The sequence below is a fragment of the Anopheles funestus genome, unplaced genomic scaffold (assembly GCF_943734845.2).
Source record: "Anopheles funestus unplaced genomic scaffold, idAnoFuneDA-416_04 scaffold_10_ctg1, whole genome shotgun sequence".
NCBI lineage: Eukaryota > Metazoa > Arthropoda > Insecta > Diptera > Culicidae > Anopheles > Anopheles funestus.
Window position 1 is genome coordinate 511,569 of NW_026045351.1, and position 16,109 is coordinate 527,677.

Genomic DNA, 16,109 nt, shown 5'->3' on the forward strand with positions numbered 1-16,109 from the left:
TAGCCAAGACACATTAGCCGAGACACATTAGCCAAGACACCTTAGCCAAGACACATTAGCCAAGACACCTTAGCCAAGACACATAAGCCAAGACACCTTAGCCGAGACACATTAGCCAAGACACCTTAGCCAAGACACCTAAGCCAAGACACTTTAGCCAAGACACATTAGCCGAGACACATTAGCCAAGACACATTAGCCAAGACACATTAGCCAAGACACATTAGCCAAGACACATTAGCCAAGACACCTTAGCCGAGACACATTAGCCAAGACACATTAGCCAAGACACATTAGCCAAGACACCTTAGCCAAGACACATTAGCCAAGACACATTAGCCAAGACACATTAGCCAAGACACCTTAGCCAAGACACATTAGCCAAGACACATTAGCCAAGACACCTTAGCCGAGACACATTAGCCAAGACACCTTAGCCAAGACACATTAGCCAAGACACTTTAGCCAAGACACATTAGCCAAGACACCTTAGCCAAGACACCTTAGCCAAGACACATTAGCCAAGACACCTTAGCCAAGACACCTTAGCTAAGACACATTAGCCGAGACACATTAGCCAAGACACATTAGCCAAGACACCTTAGCCAAGACACCTTAGCCAAGACACCTTAGCCAAGACACATTAGCCAAGACACCTTAGCCAAGACACCTTAGCCAAGACACCTTAGCCAAGACACCTTAGCCAAGACACATTAGCCAAGACACCTTAGCCGAGACACATTAGCCAAGACACCTTAGCGAAGACACTTTAGCCGAGACACTTAAGCCAAGACACCTTAGCCGAGACACCTTAGCCAAGACACATTAGCCAGTACACCTTAGCCAAGACACCTTAGCCAAGACACCTTAGCCAAGACACCTTAGCCTAGACACCTTAGCCAAGACACCTTAGCCAAGACACCTTAGCCAAGACACATTAGCCAAGACACCTTAGCCAAGACACCTTAGCCAAGACACCTTAGCCAAGACACCTTAGCCAAGACACTTTAGCCGAGACACATTAGCCAAGACACCTTAGCCAAGACACCTTAGCCGAGACACATTAGCCAAGACACCTTAGCCAAGACACCTTAGCCAAGACACCTTAGCCAAGACACCTTAGCCAAGACACCTTAGCCAAGACACCTTAGCCAAGACACCTTAGCCAAGACACCTTAGCCAAGACACCTTAGCCAAGACACCTTAGCCAAGACACATTAGCCAAGACACCTTAGCCAAGACACCTTAGCCGAGACACATTAGCCAAGACACCTTAGCCAAGACACATTAGCCAAGACACATTAGCCAAGACACATTAGCCAAGACACCTTAGCCAAGACACCTTAGCCAAGACACCTTAGCCAAGACACATAAGCCAAGACACCTTAGCCGAGACACATTAGCCAAGACACCTTAGCCAAGACACCTAAGCCAAGACACTTTAGCCAAGACACATTAGCCGAGACACATTAGCCAAGACACATTAGCCAAGACACATTAGCCAAGACACCTTAGCGAAGACACCTTAGCCAAGACACATTAGCCAAGACACATTAGCCAAGACACATTAGCCAAGACACCTTAGCCAAGACACATTAGCCAAGACACATTAGCCAAGACACCTTAGCCGAGACACATTAGCCAAGACACCTTAGCCAAGACACATTAGCCAAGACACTTTAGCCAAGACACATTAGCCAAGACACCTTAGCCAAGACACCTTAGCCAAGACACATTAGCCAAGACACCTTAGCCAAGACACCTTAGCTAAGACACATTAGCCGAGACACATTAGCCAAGACACATTAGCCAAGACACCTTAGCCAAGACACATTAGCCAAGACACCTTAGCCAAGACACCTTAGCCAAGACACCTTAGCCAAGACACCTTAGCCAAGACACATTAGCCAAGACACCTTAGCCGAGACACATTAGCCAAGACACCTTAGCGAAGACACTTTAGCCGAGACACTTAAGCCAAGACACCTTAGCCGAGACACCTTAGCCAAGACACATTAGCCAGTACACCTTAGCCAAGACACCTTAGCCAAGACACCTTAGCGAAGACACCTTAGCCAAGACACATTAGCCAAGACACATTAGCCAAGACACATTAGCCAAGACACCTTAGCCAAGACACATTAGCCAAGACACATTAGCCAAGACACCTTAGCCGAGACACATTAGCCAAGACACCTTAGCCAAGACACATTAGCCAAGACACTTTAGCCAAGACACATTAGCCAAGACACCTTAGCCAAGACACCTTAGCCAAGACACATTAGCCAAGACACCTTAGCCAAGACACCTTAGCTAAGACACATTAGCCGAGACACATTAGCCAAGACACATTAGCCAAGACACCTTAGCCAAGACACATTAGCCAAGACACCTTAGCCAAGACACCTTAGCCAAGACACCTTAGCCAAGACACCTTAGCCAAGACACATTAGCCAAGACACCTTAGCCGAGACACATTAGCCAAGACACCTTAGCGAAGACACTTTAGCCGAGACACTTAAGCCAAGACACCTTAGCCGAGACACCTTAGCCAAGACACATTAGCCAGTACACCTTAGCCAAGACACCTTAGCCAAGACACCTTAGCCAAGACACCTTAGCCTAGACACCTTAGCCAAGACACCTTAGCCAAGACACCTTAGCCAAGACACCTTAGCCAAGACACCTTAGCCAAGACACCTTAGCCAAGACACATTAGCCAAGACACCTTAGCCAAGACACCTTAGCCAAGACACATTAGCCAAGACACCTTAGCCAAGACACCTTAGCCGAGACACATTAGCCAAGACACCTTAGCCAAGACACCTTAGCCAAGACACCTTAGCCAAGACACATTAGCCAAGACACATTAGCCAAGACACCTTAGCCAAGACACCTTAGCCAAGACACCTTAGCCAAGACACCTTAGCCAAGACACCTTAGCCAAGACACCTTAGCCAAGACACCTTAGCCAAGACACCTTAGCCAAGACACATTAGCCAAGACACCTTAGCCGAGACACATTAGCCAAGACACCTTAGCGAAGACACTTTAGCCGAGACACTTAAGCCAAGACACCTTAGCCGAGACACCTTAGCCAAGACACATTAGCCAGTACACCTTAGCCAAGACACCTTAGCCAAGACACCTTAGCCAAGACACCTTAGCCTAGACACCTTAGCCAAGACACCTTAGCCAAGACACATTAGCCAAGACACATTAGCCAAGACACATTAGCCAAGACACCTTAGCCGAGACACATTAGCCAAGACACATTAGCCAAGACACCTTAGCCGAGACACATTAGCCAAGACACCTTAGCCAAGACACATTAGCCAAGACACTTTAGCCAAGACACATTAGCCAAGACACCTTAGCCAAGACACCTTAGCCAAGACACATTAGCCAAGACACCTTAGCCAAGACACCTTAGCTAAGACACATTAGCCGAGACACATTAGCCAAGACACATTAGCCAAGACACCTTAGCCAAGACACATTAGCCAAGACACCTTAGCCAAGACACCTTAGCCAAGACACCTTAGCCAAGACACCTTAGCCAAGACACATTAGCCAAGACACCTTAGCCGAGACACATTAGCCAAGACACCTTAGCGAAGACACTTTAGCCGAGACACTTAAGCCAAGACACCTTAGCCGAGACACCTTAGCCAAGACACATTAGCCAGTACACCTTAGCCAAGACACCTTAGCCAAGACACCTTAGCCAAGACACCTTAGCCTAGACACCTTAGCCAAGACACCTTAGCCAAGACACCTTAGCCAAGACACATTAGCCAAGACACCTTAGCCAATACACCTTAGCCAAGACACCTTAGCCAAGACACCTTAGCCAAGACACTTTAGCCGAGACACATTAGCCAAGACACCTTAGCCAAGACACCTTAGCCAAGACACCTTAGCCAAGACACCTTAGCCAAGACACCTTAGCCAAGACACCTTAGCCAAGACACCTTAGCCAAGACACCTTAGCCAAGACACATTAGCCAAGACACCTTAGCCAAGACACCTTAGCCAAGACACCTTAGCCAAGACACCTTAGCCAAGACACATTAGCCAAGACACCTTAGCCAAGACACATTAGCCAAGACACATTAGCCAAGACACCTTAGCCAAGACACCTTAGCCAAGACACCTTAGCCAAGACACCTTAGCCAAGACACATTAGCCAAGACACATTAGCCAAGACACCTTAGCCAAGACACCTTAGCCAAGACACCTTAGCCAAGACACATTAGCCAAGACACCTTAGCCGAGACACATTAGCCAAGACACATTAGCCAAGACACCTTAGCCAAGACACCTTAGCCTAGACACCTTAGCCAAGACACCTTAGCCAAGACACCTTAGCCGAGACACATTAGCCAAGACACATTAGCCAAGACACCTTAGCCAAGACACCTTAGCCAAGACACCTTAGCCAAGACACATTAGCCAAGACACCTTAGCCAAGACACCTTAGCCAAGACACCTTAGCCAAGACACATTAGAAAAGACACATTAGCCGAGACACCTTAGCAAGGACACCTTAGCCAAGACACCTCAGCCAAGACACCTTAACCAAGACACATTAGCCAAGACACCTTAGCCAAGACACCTTCGCCAAGACACCTTAGCCAAGACACCTTAGCCAAGACACCTTAGCCAAGACACCTTAGCCAAGACACCACAGCCAAGACACCTTAGCCAAGACACCTTAGCCAAGACACATTAGCCAAGACACCTTAACCAAGACACCTTAGCCAAGACACATTAGCCAAGACACTTTAGCCGAGACACATTAGCCAAGACACCTTAGCCAAGACACCTTAGCCAAGACACCTTAGCCAAGACACCTTAGCCAAGACACCTTAGCCAAGACACCTTAGCCAAGACACCTTAGCCAAGACACCTTAGCCGAGACACATTAGCCAAGACACATTAGCCAAGACACCTTAGCCCAGACACCTTAGCCAAGACACCTTAGCCAAGACACATTAGCCAAGACACATTAGCCAAGACACCTTAGCCAAGACACCTTAGCCAAGACACATTAGCCAAGACACCTTAGCCAAGACACCTAAGCCAAGACACATTAGCCGAGACACATTAGCCAAGACACCTTAGCCAAGACACCTTAGCCAAGACACCTTAGCCAAGACACCTTAGCCGAGACACATTAGCCAAGACACCTTAGCCAAGACACCTTAGCCAAGACACCTTAGCCAAGACACCTTAGCCAAGACACCTTAGCCAAGACACCTTAGCCAAGACACCTTAGCCAAGACACCTTAGCCAAGACACTTTAGCCAAGACACCTTAGCCAAGACACCTTAGCCAAGACACCTTAGCCAAGACACCTTAGCCAAGACACCTTAGCCAAGACACATTAGCCAAGACACCTTAGCCAAGACACCTTAGCCAAGACACCTTAGCCAAGACACCTTAGCCAAGACACTTTAGCCAAGACACCTTAGCCAAGACACCTTAGCCAAGACACCTTAGCCAAGACACCTTAGCCAAGACACCTTAGCCAAGACACCTTAGCCGAGACACCTTAGCCAAGACACCTTAGCCAAGACACATTAGCCAAGACACCTTAGCCAAGACACCTTAGCCAAGACACCTTAGCCAAGACACCTTAGCCAAGACACATTAGCCAAGACACCTTAGCCAAGACACCTTAGCCAAGACACATTAGCCAAGACACCTTAGCCAAGACACCTTAGCCGAGACACATTAGCCAAGACACCTTAGCCAAGACACATTAGCCAAGACACATTAGCCAAGACACATTAGCCAAGACACCTTAGCCAAGACACCTTAGCCAAGACACCTTAGCCAAGACACATAAGCCAAGACACCTTAGCCGAGACACATTAGCCAAGACACCTTAGCCAAGACACCTAAGCCAAGACACTTTAGCCAAGACACATTAGCCGAGACACATTAGCCAAGACACATTAGCCAAGACACATTAGCCAAGACACCTTAGCGAAGACACCTTAGCCAAGACACATTAGCCAAGACACATTAGCCAAGACACATTAGCCAAGACACCTTAGCCAAGACACATTAGCCAAGACACATTAGCCAAGACACCTTAGCCGAGACACATTAGCCAAGACACCTTAGCCAAGACACATTAGCCAAGACACTTTAGCCAAGACACATTAGCCAAGACACCTTAGCCAAGACACCTTAGCCAAGACACATTAGCCAAGACACCTTAGCCAAGACACCTTAGCTAAGACACATTAGCCGAGACACATTAGCCAAGACACATTAGCCAAGACACCTTAGCCAAGACACCTTAGCCAAGACACCTTAGCCAAGACACATTAGCCAAGACACCTTAGCCAAGACACCTTAGCCAAGACACCTTAGCCAAGACACCTTAGCCAAGACACATTAGCCAAGACACCTTAGCCGAGACACATTAGCCAAGACACCTTAGCGAAGACACATTAGCCGAGACACTTAAGCCAAGACACCTTAGCCGAGACACCTTAGCCAAGACACATTAGCCAGTACACCTTAGCCAAGACACCTTAGCCAAGACACCTTAGCCAAGACACCTTAGCCTAGACACCTTAGCCAAGACACCTTAGCCAAGACACCTTAGCCAAGACACATTAGCCAAGACACCTTAGCCAAGACACCTTAGCCAAGACACCTTAGCCAAGACACCTTAGCCAAGACACTTTAGCCGAGACACATTAGCCAAGACACCTTAGCCAAGACACCTTAGCCGAGACACATTAGCCAAGACACCTTAGCCAAGACACCTTAGCCAAGACACCTTAGCCAAGACACCTTAGCCAAGACACCTTAGCCAAGACACCTTAGCCAAGACACCTTAGCCAAGACACCTTAGCCAAGACACATTAGCCAAGACACCTTAGCCAAGACACCTTAGCCAAGACACCTTAGCCAAGACACCTTAGCCAAGACACATTAGCCAAGACACATTAGCCAAGACACCTTAGCCAAGACACCTTAGCCAAGACACCTTAGCCAAGACACGTTAGCCAAGACACCTAAGCCGAGACACATTAGCCAAGACACATTAGCCAAGACACCTTAGCCAAGACACCTTAGCCTAGACACCTTAGCCAAGACACCTTAGCCAAGACACCTTAGCCAAGACACATTAGCCAAGACACCTTAGCCAAGACACCTTAGCCAAGACACCTTAGCCAAGACACCTTAGCCAAGACACCTTAGCCAAGACACTTTAGCCGAGACACATTAGCCAAGACACCTTAACCAAGACACCTTAGCCAAGACACATTAGCCAAGACACTTTAGCCGAGACACATTAGCCAAGACACCTTAGCCAAGACACCTTAGCCAAGACACCTTAGCCAAGACACCTTAGCCAAGACACCTTAGCCAAGACACCTTAGCCAAGACACCTTAGCCGAGACACATTAGCCAAGACACATTAGCCAAGACACCTTAGCCAAGACACCTTAGCCAAGACACCTTAGCCAAGACACATTAGCCAAGACACATTAGCCAAGACACCTTAGCCAAGACACCTTAGCCAAGACACCTTAGCCAAGACACCTTAGCCAAGACACATTAGCCAAGACACCTTAGCCAAGACACCTAAGCCAAGACACATTAGCCGAGACACATTAGCCAAGACACCTTAGCCAAGACACCTTAGCCAAGACACCTTAGCCAAGACACCTTAGCCGAGACACATTAGCCAAGACACCTTAGCCAAGACACCTTAGCCAAGACACCTTAGCCAAGACACCTTAGCCAAGACACCTTAGCCAAGACACCTTAGCCAAGACACCTTAGCCAAGACACATTAGCCAAGACACATTAGCCAAGACACCTTAGCCGAGACACATTAGCCAAGACACATTAGCCAAGACACCTTAGCCAAGACACCTTAGCCAAGACACCTTAGCCAAGACACATTAGCCAAGACACATTAGCCAAGACACCTTAGCCAAGACACCTTAGCCAAGACACCTTAGCCAAGACACATTAGCCAAGACACCTTAGCCGAGACACATTAGCCAAGACACATTAGCCAAGACACCTTAGCCAAGACACCTTAGCCTAGACACCTTAGCCAAGACACCTTAGCCAAGACACCTTAGCCAAGACACATTAGCCAAGACACCTTAGCCAAGACACCTTAGCCAAGACACCTTAGCCAAGACACTTTAGCCGAGACACATTAGCCAAGACACCTTAACCAAGACACCTTAGCCAAGACACATTAGCCAAGACACTTTAGCCGAGACACATTAGCCAAGACACCTTAGCCAAGACACCTTAGCCAAGACACCTTAGCCAAGACACCTTAGCCAAGACACCTTAGCCGAGACACATTAGCCAAGACACATTAGCCAAGACACCTTAGCCAAGACACCTTAGCCAAGACACATTAGCCAAGACACATTAGCCAAGACACATTAGCCAAGACACCTTAGCCAAGACACCTTAGCCAAGACACATTAGCCAAGACACCTTAGCCAAGACACCTTAGCCAAGACACCTTAGCCGAGACACATTAGCCAAGACACATTAGCCAAGACACCTTAGCCAAGACACCTTAGCCAAGACACCTTAGCCAAGACACCTTAGCCGAGACACATTAGCCAAGACACCTTAGCCAAGACACCTTAGCCAAGACACCTTAGCCAAGACACCTTAGCCAAGACACATTAGCAAAGACACATTAGCCAAGACACCTTAGCCAAGACACCTTAGCCAAGACACCTTAGCCAAGACACATTAGCCAAGACACCTTAGCCGAGACACATTAGCCAAGACACATTAGCCAAGACACCTTAGCCAAGACACCTTAGCCAAGACACCTTAGCCAAGACACCTTAGCCAAGACACCTTAGCCAAGACACAATAGCCAAGACACCTTAGCCAAGACACATTAGCCAAGACACCTTAGCCAAGACACCTTAGCCAAGACACTTTAGCCGAGACACATTAGCCAAGACACCTTAGCCAAGACACCTTAGCCAAGACACATTAGCCAAGACACTTTAGCCGAGACACATTAGCCAAGACACCTTAGCCAAGACACCTTAGCCACGACACCTTAGCCAAGACACCTTAGCCAAGACACCTTAGCCGAGACACATTAGCCAAGACACCTTAGCCAAGACACCTTAGCCAAGACACCTTAGCCAAGACACATTAGCCAAGACACCTTAGCCAAGACACATTAGCCAAGACACATTAGCCAAGACACCTTAGCCAAGACACTTTAGCCAAGACACTTTAGCCAAGATACATTAGCCAAGACACCTTAGCCAAGACACCTTAGCCAAGACACCTTAGCCAAGACACATTAGCCAAGACACCTTAGCCAAGACACCTTAGCCAAGACACCTTAGCCAAGACACCTTAGCCAAGACACATTAGCCAAGACACCTTAGCCGAGACACATTAGCCAAGACACCTTAGCGAAGACACTTTAGCCGAGACACTTAAGCCAAGACACCTTAGCCGAGACACCTTAGCCAAGACACATTAGCCAAGACACCTTAGCCAAGACACCTTAGCCAAGACACCTTAGCCAAGACACATTAGCCAAGACACCTTAGCCAAGACACCTTCGCCAAGACACCTTAGCCAAGACACCTTAGCCAAGACACCTTAGCCAAGACACCTTAGCCAAGACACCTTAGCCAAGACACCTTAGCCAAGACACATTAGCCAAGACACCTTAGCCAAGACACATTAGCCAAGACACCTTAGCGAAGACACTTTAGCCGAGACACTTAAGCCAAGACACCTTAGCCGAGACACCTTAGCCAAGACACATTAGCCAAGACACCTTAGCCAAGACACCTTAGCCAAGACACATTAGCCAAGACACCTTAGCCAAGACACCTTCGCCAAGACACCTTAGCCAAGACACCTTAGCCAAGACACCTTAGCCAAGACACCTTAGCCAAGACACCTTAGCCAAGACACCTTAGCCAAGACACCTTAGCCAAGACACATTAGCCAAGACACCTTAGCCAAGACACCTTAGCCAAGACACCTTAGCCAAGACACCTTAGCCAAGACACATTAGCCAAGACACATTAGCCAAGACACCTTAGCCAAGACACCTTAGCCAAGACACCTTAGCCAAGACACATTAGCCAAGACACCTTAGCCGAGACACATTAGCCAAGACACATTAGCCAAGACACCTTAGCCAAGACACCTTAGCCTAGACACCTTAGCCAAGACACCTTAGCCAAGACACCTTAGCCGAGACACATTAGCCAAGACACATTAGCCAAGACACCTTAGCCAAGACACCTTAGCCAAGACACATTAGCCAAGACACCTTAGCCAAGACACCTTAGCCAAGACACCTTAGCCAAGACACCTTAGCCAAGACACCTTAGCCAAGACACATTAGCCAAGACACATTAGCCGAGACACCTTAGCCAAGACACCTTAGCCAAGACACCTTAGCCAAGACACATTAGCCAAGACACATTAGCCAAGACACCTTAGCCAAGACACTTTAGCCAAGACACTTTAGCCAAGATACATTAGCCAAGACACCTTAGCCAAGACACCTTAGCCAAGACACTTTAGCCAAGACACCTTAGCCAAGACACCTTAGCCAAGACACATTAGCCAAGACACCTTAGCCGAGACACATTAGCCAAGACACTTTAGCCAAGACACCTTAGCCGAGAAACATTAGCCAAGACACCTTAGCCAAGACACCTTAGCCAAGACACCTTAGCCAAGACAGCTTAGCCAAGACACCTTAGCCAAGACACATTAGCCAAGACACCTTAGCCAAGACACCTTAGCTAAGACACATTAGCCGAGACACATTAGCCAAGACACCTTAGCCAAGACACCTTAGCCAAGACACCTTAGCCAAGACACCTTAGCCAAGACACCTTAGCCAAGACACATTAGCCAAGACACCTTAGCCAAGACACCTTAGCCAAGACACCTTAGCCAAGACACCTTAGCCAAGACACATTAGCCAAGACACCTTAGCCGAGACACATTAGCCAAGACACCTTAGCGAAGACACTTTAGCCGAGACACTTAAGCCAAGACACCTTAGCCGAGACACCTTAGCCAAGACACATTAGCCAAGACACCTTAGCCAAGACACCTTAGCCAAGACACCTTAGCCAAGACACATTAGCCAAGACACCTTAGCCAAGACACCTTAGCCAAGACACCTTAGCCAAGACACCTTAGCCAAGACACATTAGCCAAGACACCTTAGCCAAGACACCTTAGCCAAGACACATTAGCCAAGACACCTTAGCCAAGACACCTTAGCCGAGACACATTAGCCAAGACACCTTAGCCAAGACACATTAGCCAAGACACATTAGCCAAGACACATTAGCCAAGACACCTTAGCCAAGACACCTTAGCCAAGACACCTTAGCCAAGACACATAAGCCAAGACACCTTAGCCGAGACACATTAGCCAAGACACCTTAGCCAAGACACCTAAGCCAAGACACATTAGCCAAGACACCTTAGCCGAGACACCTTAGCCAAGACACCTTAGCCAAGACACTTTAGCCAAGACACCTTAGCCAAGACACCTTAGCCGAGACACCTTAGCCAAGACACCACAGCCAAGACACCTTAGCCAAGACACCTTAGCCAAGACACATTAGCCAAGACACCTTAACCAAGACACCTTAGCCAAGACACATTAGCCAAGACACTTTAGCCGAGACACATTAGCCAAGACACCTTAGCCAAGACACCTTAGCCAAGACACCTTAGCCAAGACACCTTAGCCAAGACACCTTAGCCAAGACACCTTAGCCAAGACACCTTAGCCAAGACACCTTAGCCGAGACACATTAGCCAAGACACATTAGCCAAGACACCTTAGCCAAGACACCTTAGCCAAGACACCTTAGCCAAGACACATTAGCCAAGACACATTAGCCAAGACACCTTAGCCAAGACACCTTAGCCAAGACACATTAGCCAAGACACCTTAGCCAAGACACCTAAGCCAAGACACATTAGCCGAGACACATTAGCCAAGACACCTTAGCCAAGACACCTTAGCCAAGACACCTTAGCCAAGACACCTTAGCCGAGACACATTAGCCAAGACACCTTAGCCAAGACACCTTAGCCAAGACACCTTAGCCAAGACACCTTAGCCAAGACACCTTAGCCAAGACACCTTAGCCAAGACACCTTAGCCAAGACACCTTAGCCAAGACACTTTAGCCAAGACACCTTAGCCAAGACACCTTAGCCAAGACACCTTAGCCAAGACACCTTAGCCAAGACACCTTAGCCAAGACACATTAGCCAAGACACCTTAGCCAAGACACCTTAGCCAAGACACCTTAGCCAAGACACCTTAGCCAAGACACTTTAGCCAAGACACCTTAGCCAAGACACCTTAGCCAAGACACCTTAGCCAAGACACCTTAGCCAAGACACCTTAGCCAAGACACCTTAGCCGAGACACCTTAGCCAAGACACATTAGCCAAGACACCTTAGCCAAGACACCTTAGCCAAGACACCTTAGCCAAGACACCTTAGCCAAGACACATTAGCCAAGACACCTTAGCCAAGACACCTTAGCCAAGACACATTAGCCAAGACACCTTAGCCAAGACACCTTAGCCGAGACACATTAGCCAAGACACCTTAGCCAAGACACATTAGCCAAGACACCTTAGCCAAGACACCTTAGCCAAGACACCTTAGCCAAGACACATAAGCCAAGACACCTTAGCCGAGACACATTAGCCAAGACACCTTAGCCAAGACACCTAAGCCAAGACACTTTAGCCAAGACACATTAGCCGAGACACATTAGCCAAGACACATTAGCCAAGACACATTAGCCAAGACACCTTAGCGAAGACACCTTAGCCAAGACACATTAGCCAAGACACATTAGCCAAGACACATTAGCCAAGACACCTTAGCCAAGACACATTAGCCAAGACACATTAGCCAAGACACCTTATCCAAAACACATTAGCCAAGACACCTTAGCCAAGACACATTAGCCAAGACACTTTAGCCAAGACACATTAGCCAAGACACCTTAGCCAAGACACCTTAGCCAAGACACATTAGCCAAGACACCTTAGCCAAGACACCTTAGCTAAGACACATTAGCCGAGACACATTAGCCAAGACACATTAGCCAAGACACCTTAGCCAAGACACCTTAGCCAAGACACCTTAGCCAAGACACATTAGCCAAGACACCTTAGCCAAGACACCTTAGCCAAGACACCTTAGCCAAGACACCTTAGCCAAGACACATTAGCCAAGACACCTTAGCCGAGACACATTAGCCAAGACACCTTAGCGAAGACACATTAGCCGAGACACTTAAGCCAAGACACCTTAGCCGAGACACCTTAGCCAAGACACATTAGCCAGTACACCTTAGCCAAGACACCTTAGCCAAGACACCTTAGCCAAGACACCTTAGCCTAGACACCTTAGCCAAGACACCTTAGCCAAGACACCTTAGCCAAGACACATTAGCCAAGACACCTTAGCCAAGACACCTTAGCCAAGACACCTTAGCCAAGACACCTTAGCCAAGACACTTTAGCCGAGACACATTAGCCAAGACACCTTAGCCAAGACACCTTAGCCAAGACACATTAGCCAAGACACCTTAGCCAAGACACCTTAGCCAAGACACCTTAGCCAAGACACCTTAGCCAAGACACCTTAGCCAAGACACCTTAGCCAAGACACCTTAGCCAAGACACCTTAGCCAAGACACATTAGCCAAGACACCTTAGCCAAGACACCTTAGCCAAGACACCTTAGCCAAGACACCTTAGCCAAGACACATTAGCCAAGACACATTAGCCAAGACACCTTAGCCAAGACACCTTAGCCAAGACACCTTAGCCAAGACACGTTAGCCAAGACACCTAAGCCGAGACACATTAGCCAAGACACATTAGCCAAGACACCTTAGCCAAGACACCTTAGCCTAGACACCTTAGCCAAGACACCTTAGCCAAGACACCTTAGCCAAGACACATTAGCCAAGACACCTTAGCCAAGACACCTTAGCCAAGACACATTAGCCAAGACACCTTAGCCAAGACACCTTAGCCAAGACACTTTAGCCGAGACACATTAGCCAAGACACCTTAACCAAGACACCTTAGCCAAGACACATTAGCCAAGACACTTTAGCCGAGACACATTAGCCAAGACACCTTAGCCAAGACACCTTAGCCAAGACACCTTAGCCAAGACACCTTAGCCAAGACACCTTAGCCAAGACACCTTAGCCAAGACACCTTAGCCGAGACACATTAGCCAAGACACATTAGCCAAGACACCTTAGCCAAGACACCTTAGCCAAGACACCTTAGCCAAGACACATTAGCCAAGACACATTAGCCAAGACACCTTAGCCAAGACACCTTAGCCAAGACACCTTAGCCAAGACACATTAGCCAAGACACCTTAGCCAAGACACCTAAGCCAAGACACATTAGCCGAGACACATTAGCCAAGACACCTTAGCCAAGACACCTTAGCCAAGACACCTTAGCCAAGACACCTTAGCCAAGACACCTTAGCCGAGACACATTAGCCAAGACACCTTAGCCAAGACACCTTAGCCAAGACACCTTAGCCAAGACACCTTAGCCAAGACACCTTAGCCAAGACACCTTAGCCAAGACACCTTAGCCAAGACACATTAGCCAAGACACATTAGCCAAGACACCTTAGCCGAGACACATTAGCCAAGACACATTAGCCAAGACACCTTAGCCAAGACACCTTAGCCAAGACACATTAGCCAAGACACCTTAGCCAAGACACATTAGCCAAGACACATTAGCCAAGACACCTTAGCCAAGACACATTAGCCAAGACACCTTAGCCGAGACACATTAGCCAAGACACATTAGCCAAGACACCTTAGCCAAGACACCTTAGCCTAGACACCTTAGCCAAGACACCTTAGCCAAGACACCTTAGCCAAGACACATTAGCCAAGACACCTTAGCCAAGACACCTTAGCCAAGACACCTTAGCCAAGACACTTTAGCCGAGACACATTAGCCAAGACACCTTAACCAAGACACCTTAGCCAAGACACATTAGCCAAGACACTTTAGCCGAGACACATTAGCCAAGACACCTTAGCCAAGACACCTTAGCCAAGACACCTTAGCCAAGACACCTTAGCCAAGACACCTTAGCCGAGACACATTAGCCAAGACACATTAGCCAAGACACCTTAGCCAAGACACCTTAGCCAAGACACATTAGCCAAGACACATTAGCCAAGACACATTAGCCAAGACACCTTAGCCAAGACACCTTAGCCAAGACACATTAGCCAAGACACCTTAGCCAAGACACCTTAGCCAAGACACCTTAGCCGAGACACATTAGCCAAGACACATTAGCCAAGACACCTTAGCCAAGACACCTTAGCCAAGACACCTTAGCCAAGACACCTTAGCCGAGACACATTAGCCAAGACACCTTAGCCAAGACACCTTAGCCAAGACACCTTAGCCAAGACACCTTAGCCAAGACACATAAGCAAAGACACATTAGCCAAGACACCTTAGCCAAGACACCTTAGCCAAGACACCTTAGCCAAGACACATTAGCCAAGACACCTTAGCCGAGACACATTAGCCAAGACACATTAGCCAAGACACCTTAGCCAAGACACCTTAGCCAAGACACCTTAGCCAAGACACCTTAGCCAAGACACCTTAGCCAAGACACCTTAGCCAAGACACCTTAGCCAAGACACCTTAGCCAAGACACCTTAGCCAAGACACCTTAGCCAAGACACCTTAGCCAAGACACTTTAGCCGAGACACATTAGCCAAGACACCTTAGCCAAGACACCTTAGCCAAGACACATTAGCCAAGACACTTTAGCCGAGACACATTAGCCAAGACACCTTAGCCAAGACACCTTAGCCACGACACCTTAGCCAAGACACCTTAGCCAAGACACCTTAGCCGAGACACATTAGCCAAGACACCTTAGCCAAGACACCTTAGCCAAGACACCTTAGCCAAGACACATTAGCCAAGACACATTAGCCAAGACACCTTAGCCAAGACACCTTAGCCAAGA

General features: G+C 48.1%; 2 long non-coding RNA genes across 2 annotated transcripts in view; both read right to left on the minus strand.

The window, feature by feature from the left end:
- Positions 1-16,109, minus strand: part of LOC125774473 (uncharacterized) — a 79,322-nt gene that overhangs the window by 14,046 nt on the left and 49,167 nt on the right. The window lies entirely within an intron of this gene.
- LOC125774475 (uncharacterized) overlaps positions 15,736-16,109 on the minus strand; it is a 38,445-nt gene continuing 38,071 nt past the window's right edge. The window contains exon 4 of the long non-coding RNA XR_007420940.1: positions 15,736-15,958. This is a non-coding gene — a long non-coding RNA (uncharacterized LOC125774475). The remainder of the gene's footprint in view (positions 15,959-16,109) is intronic.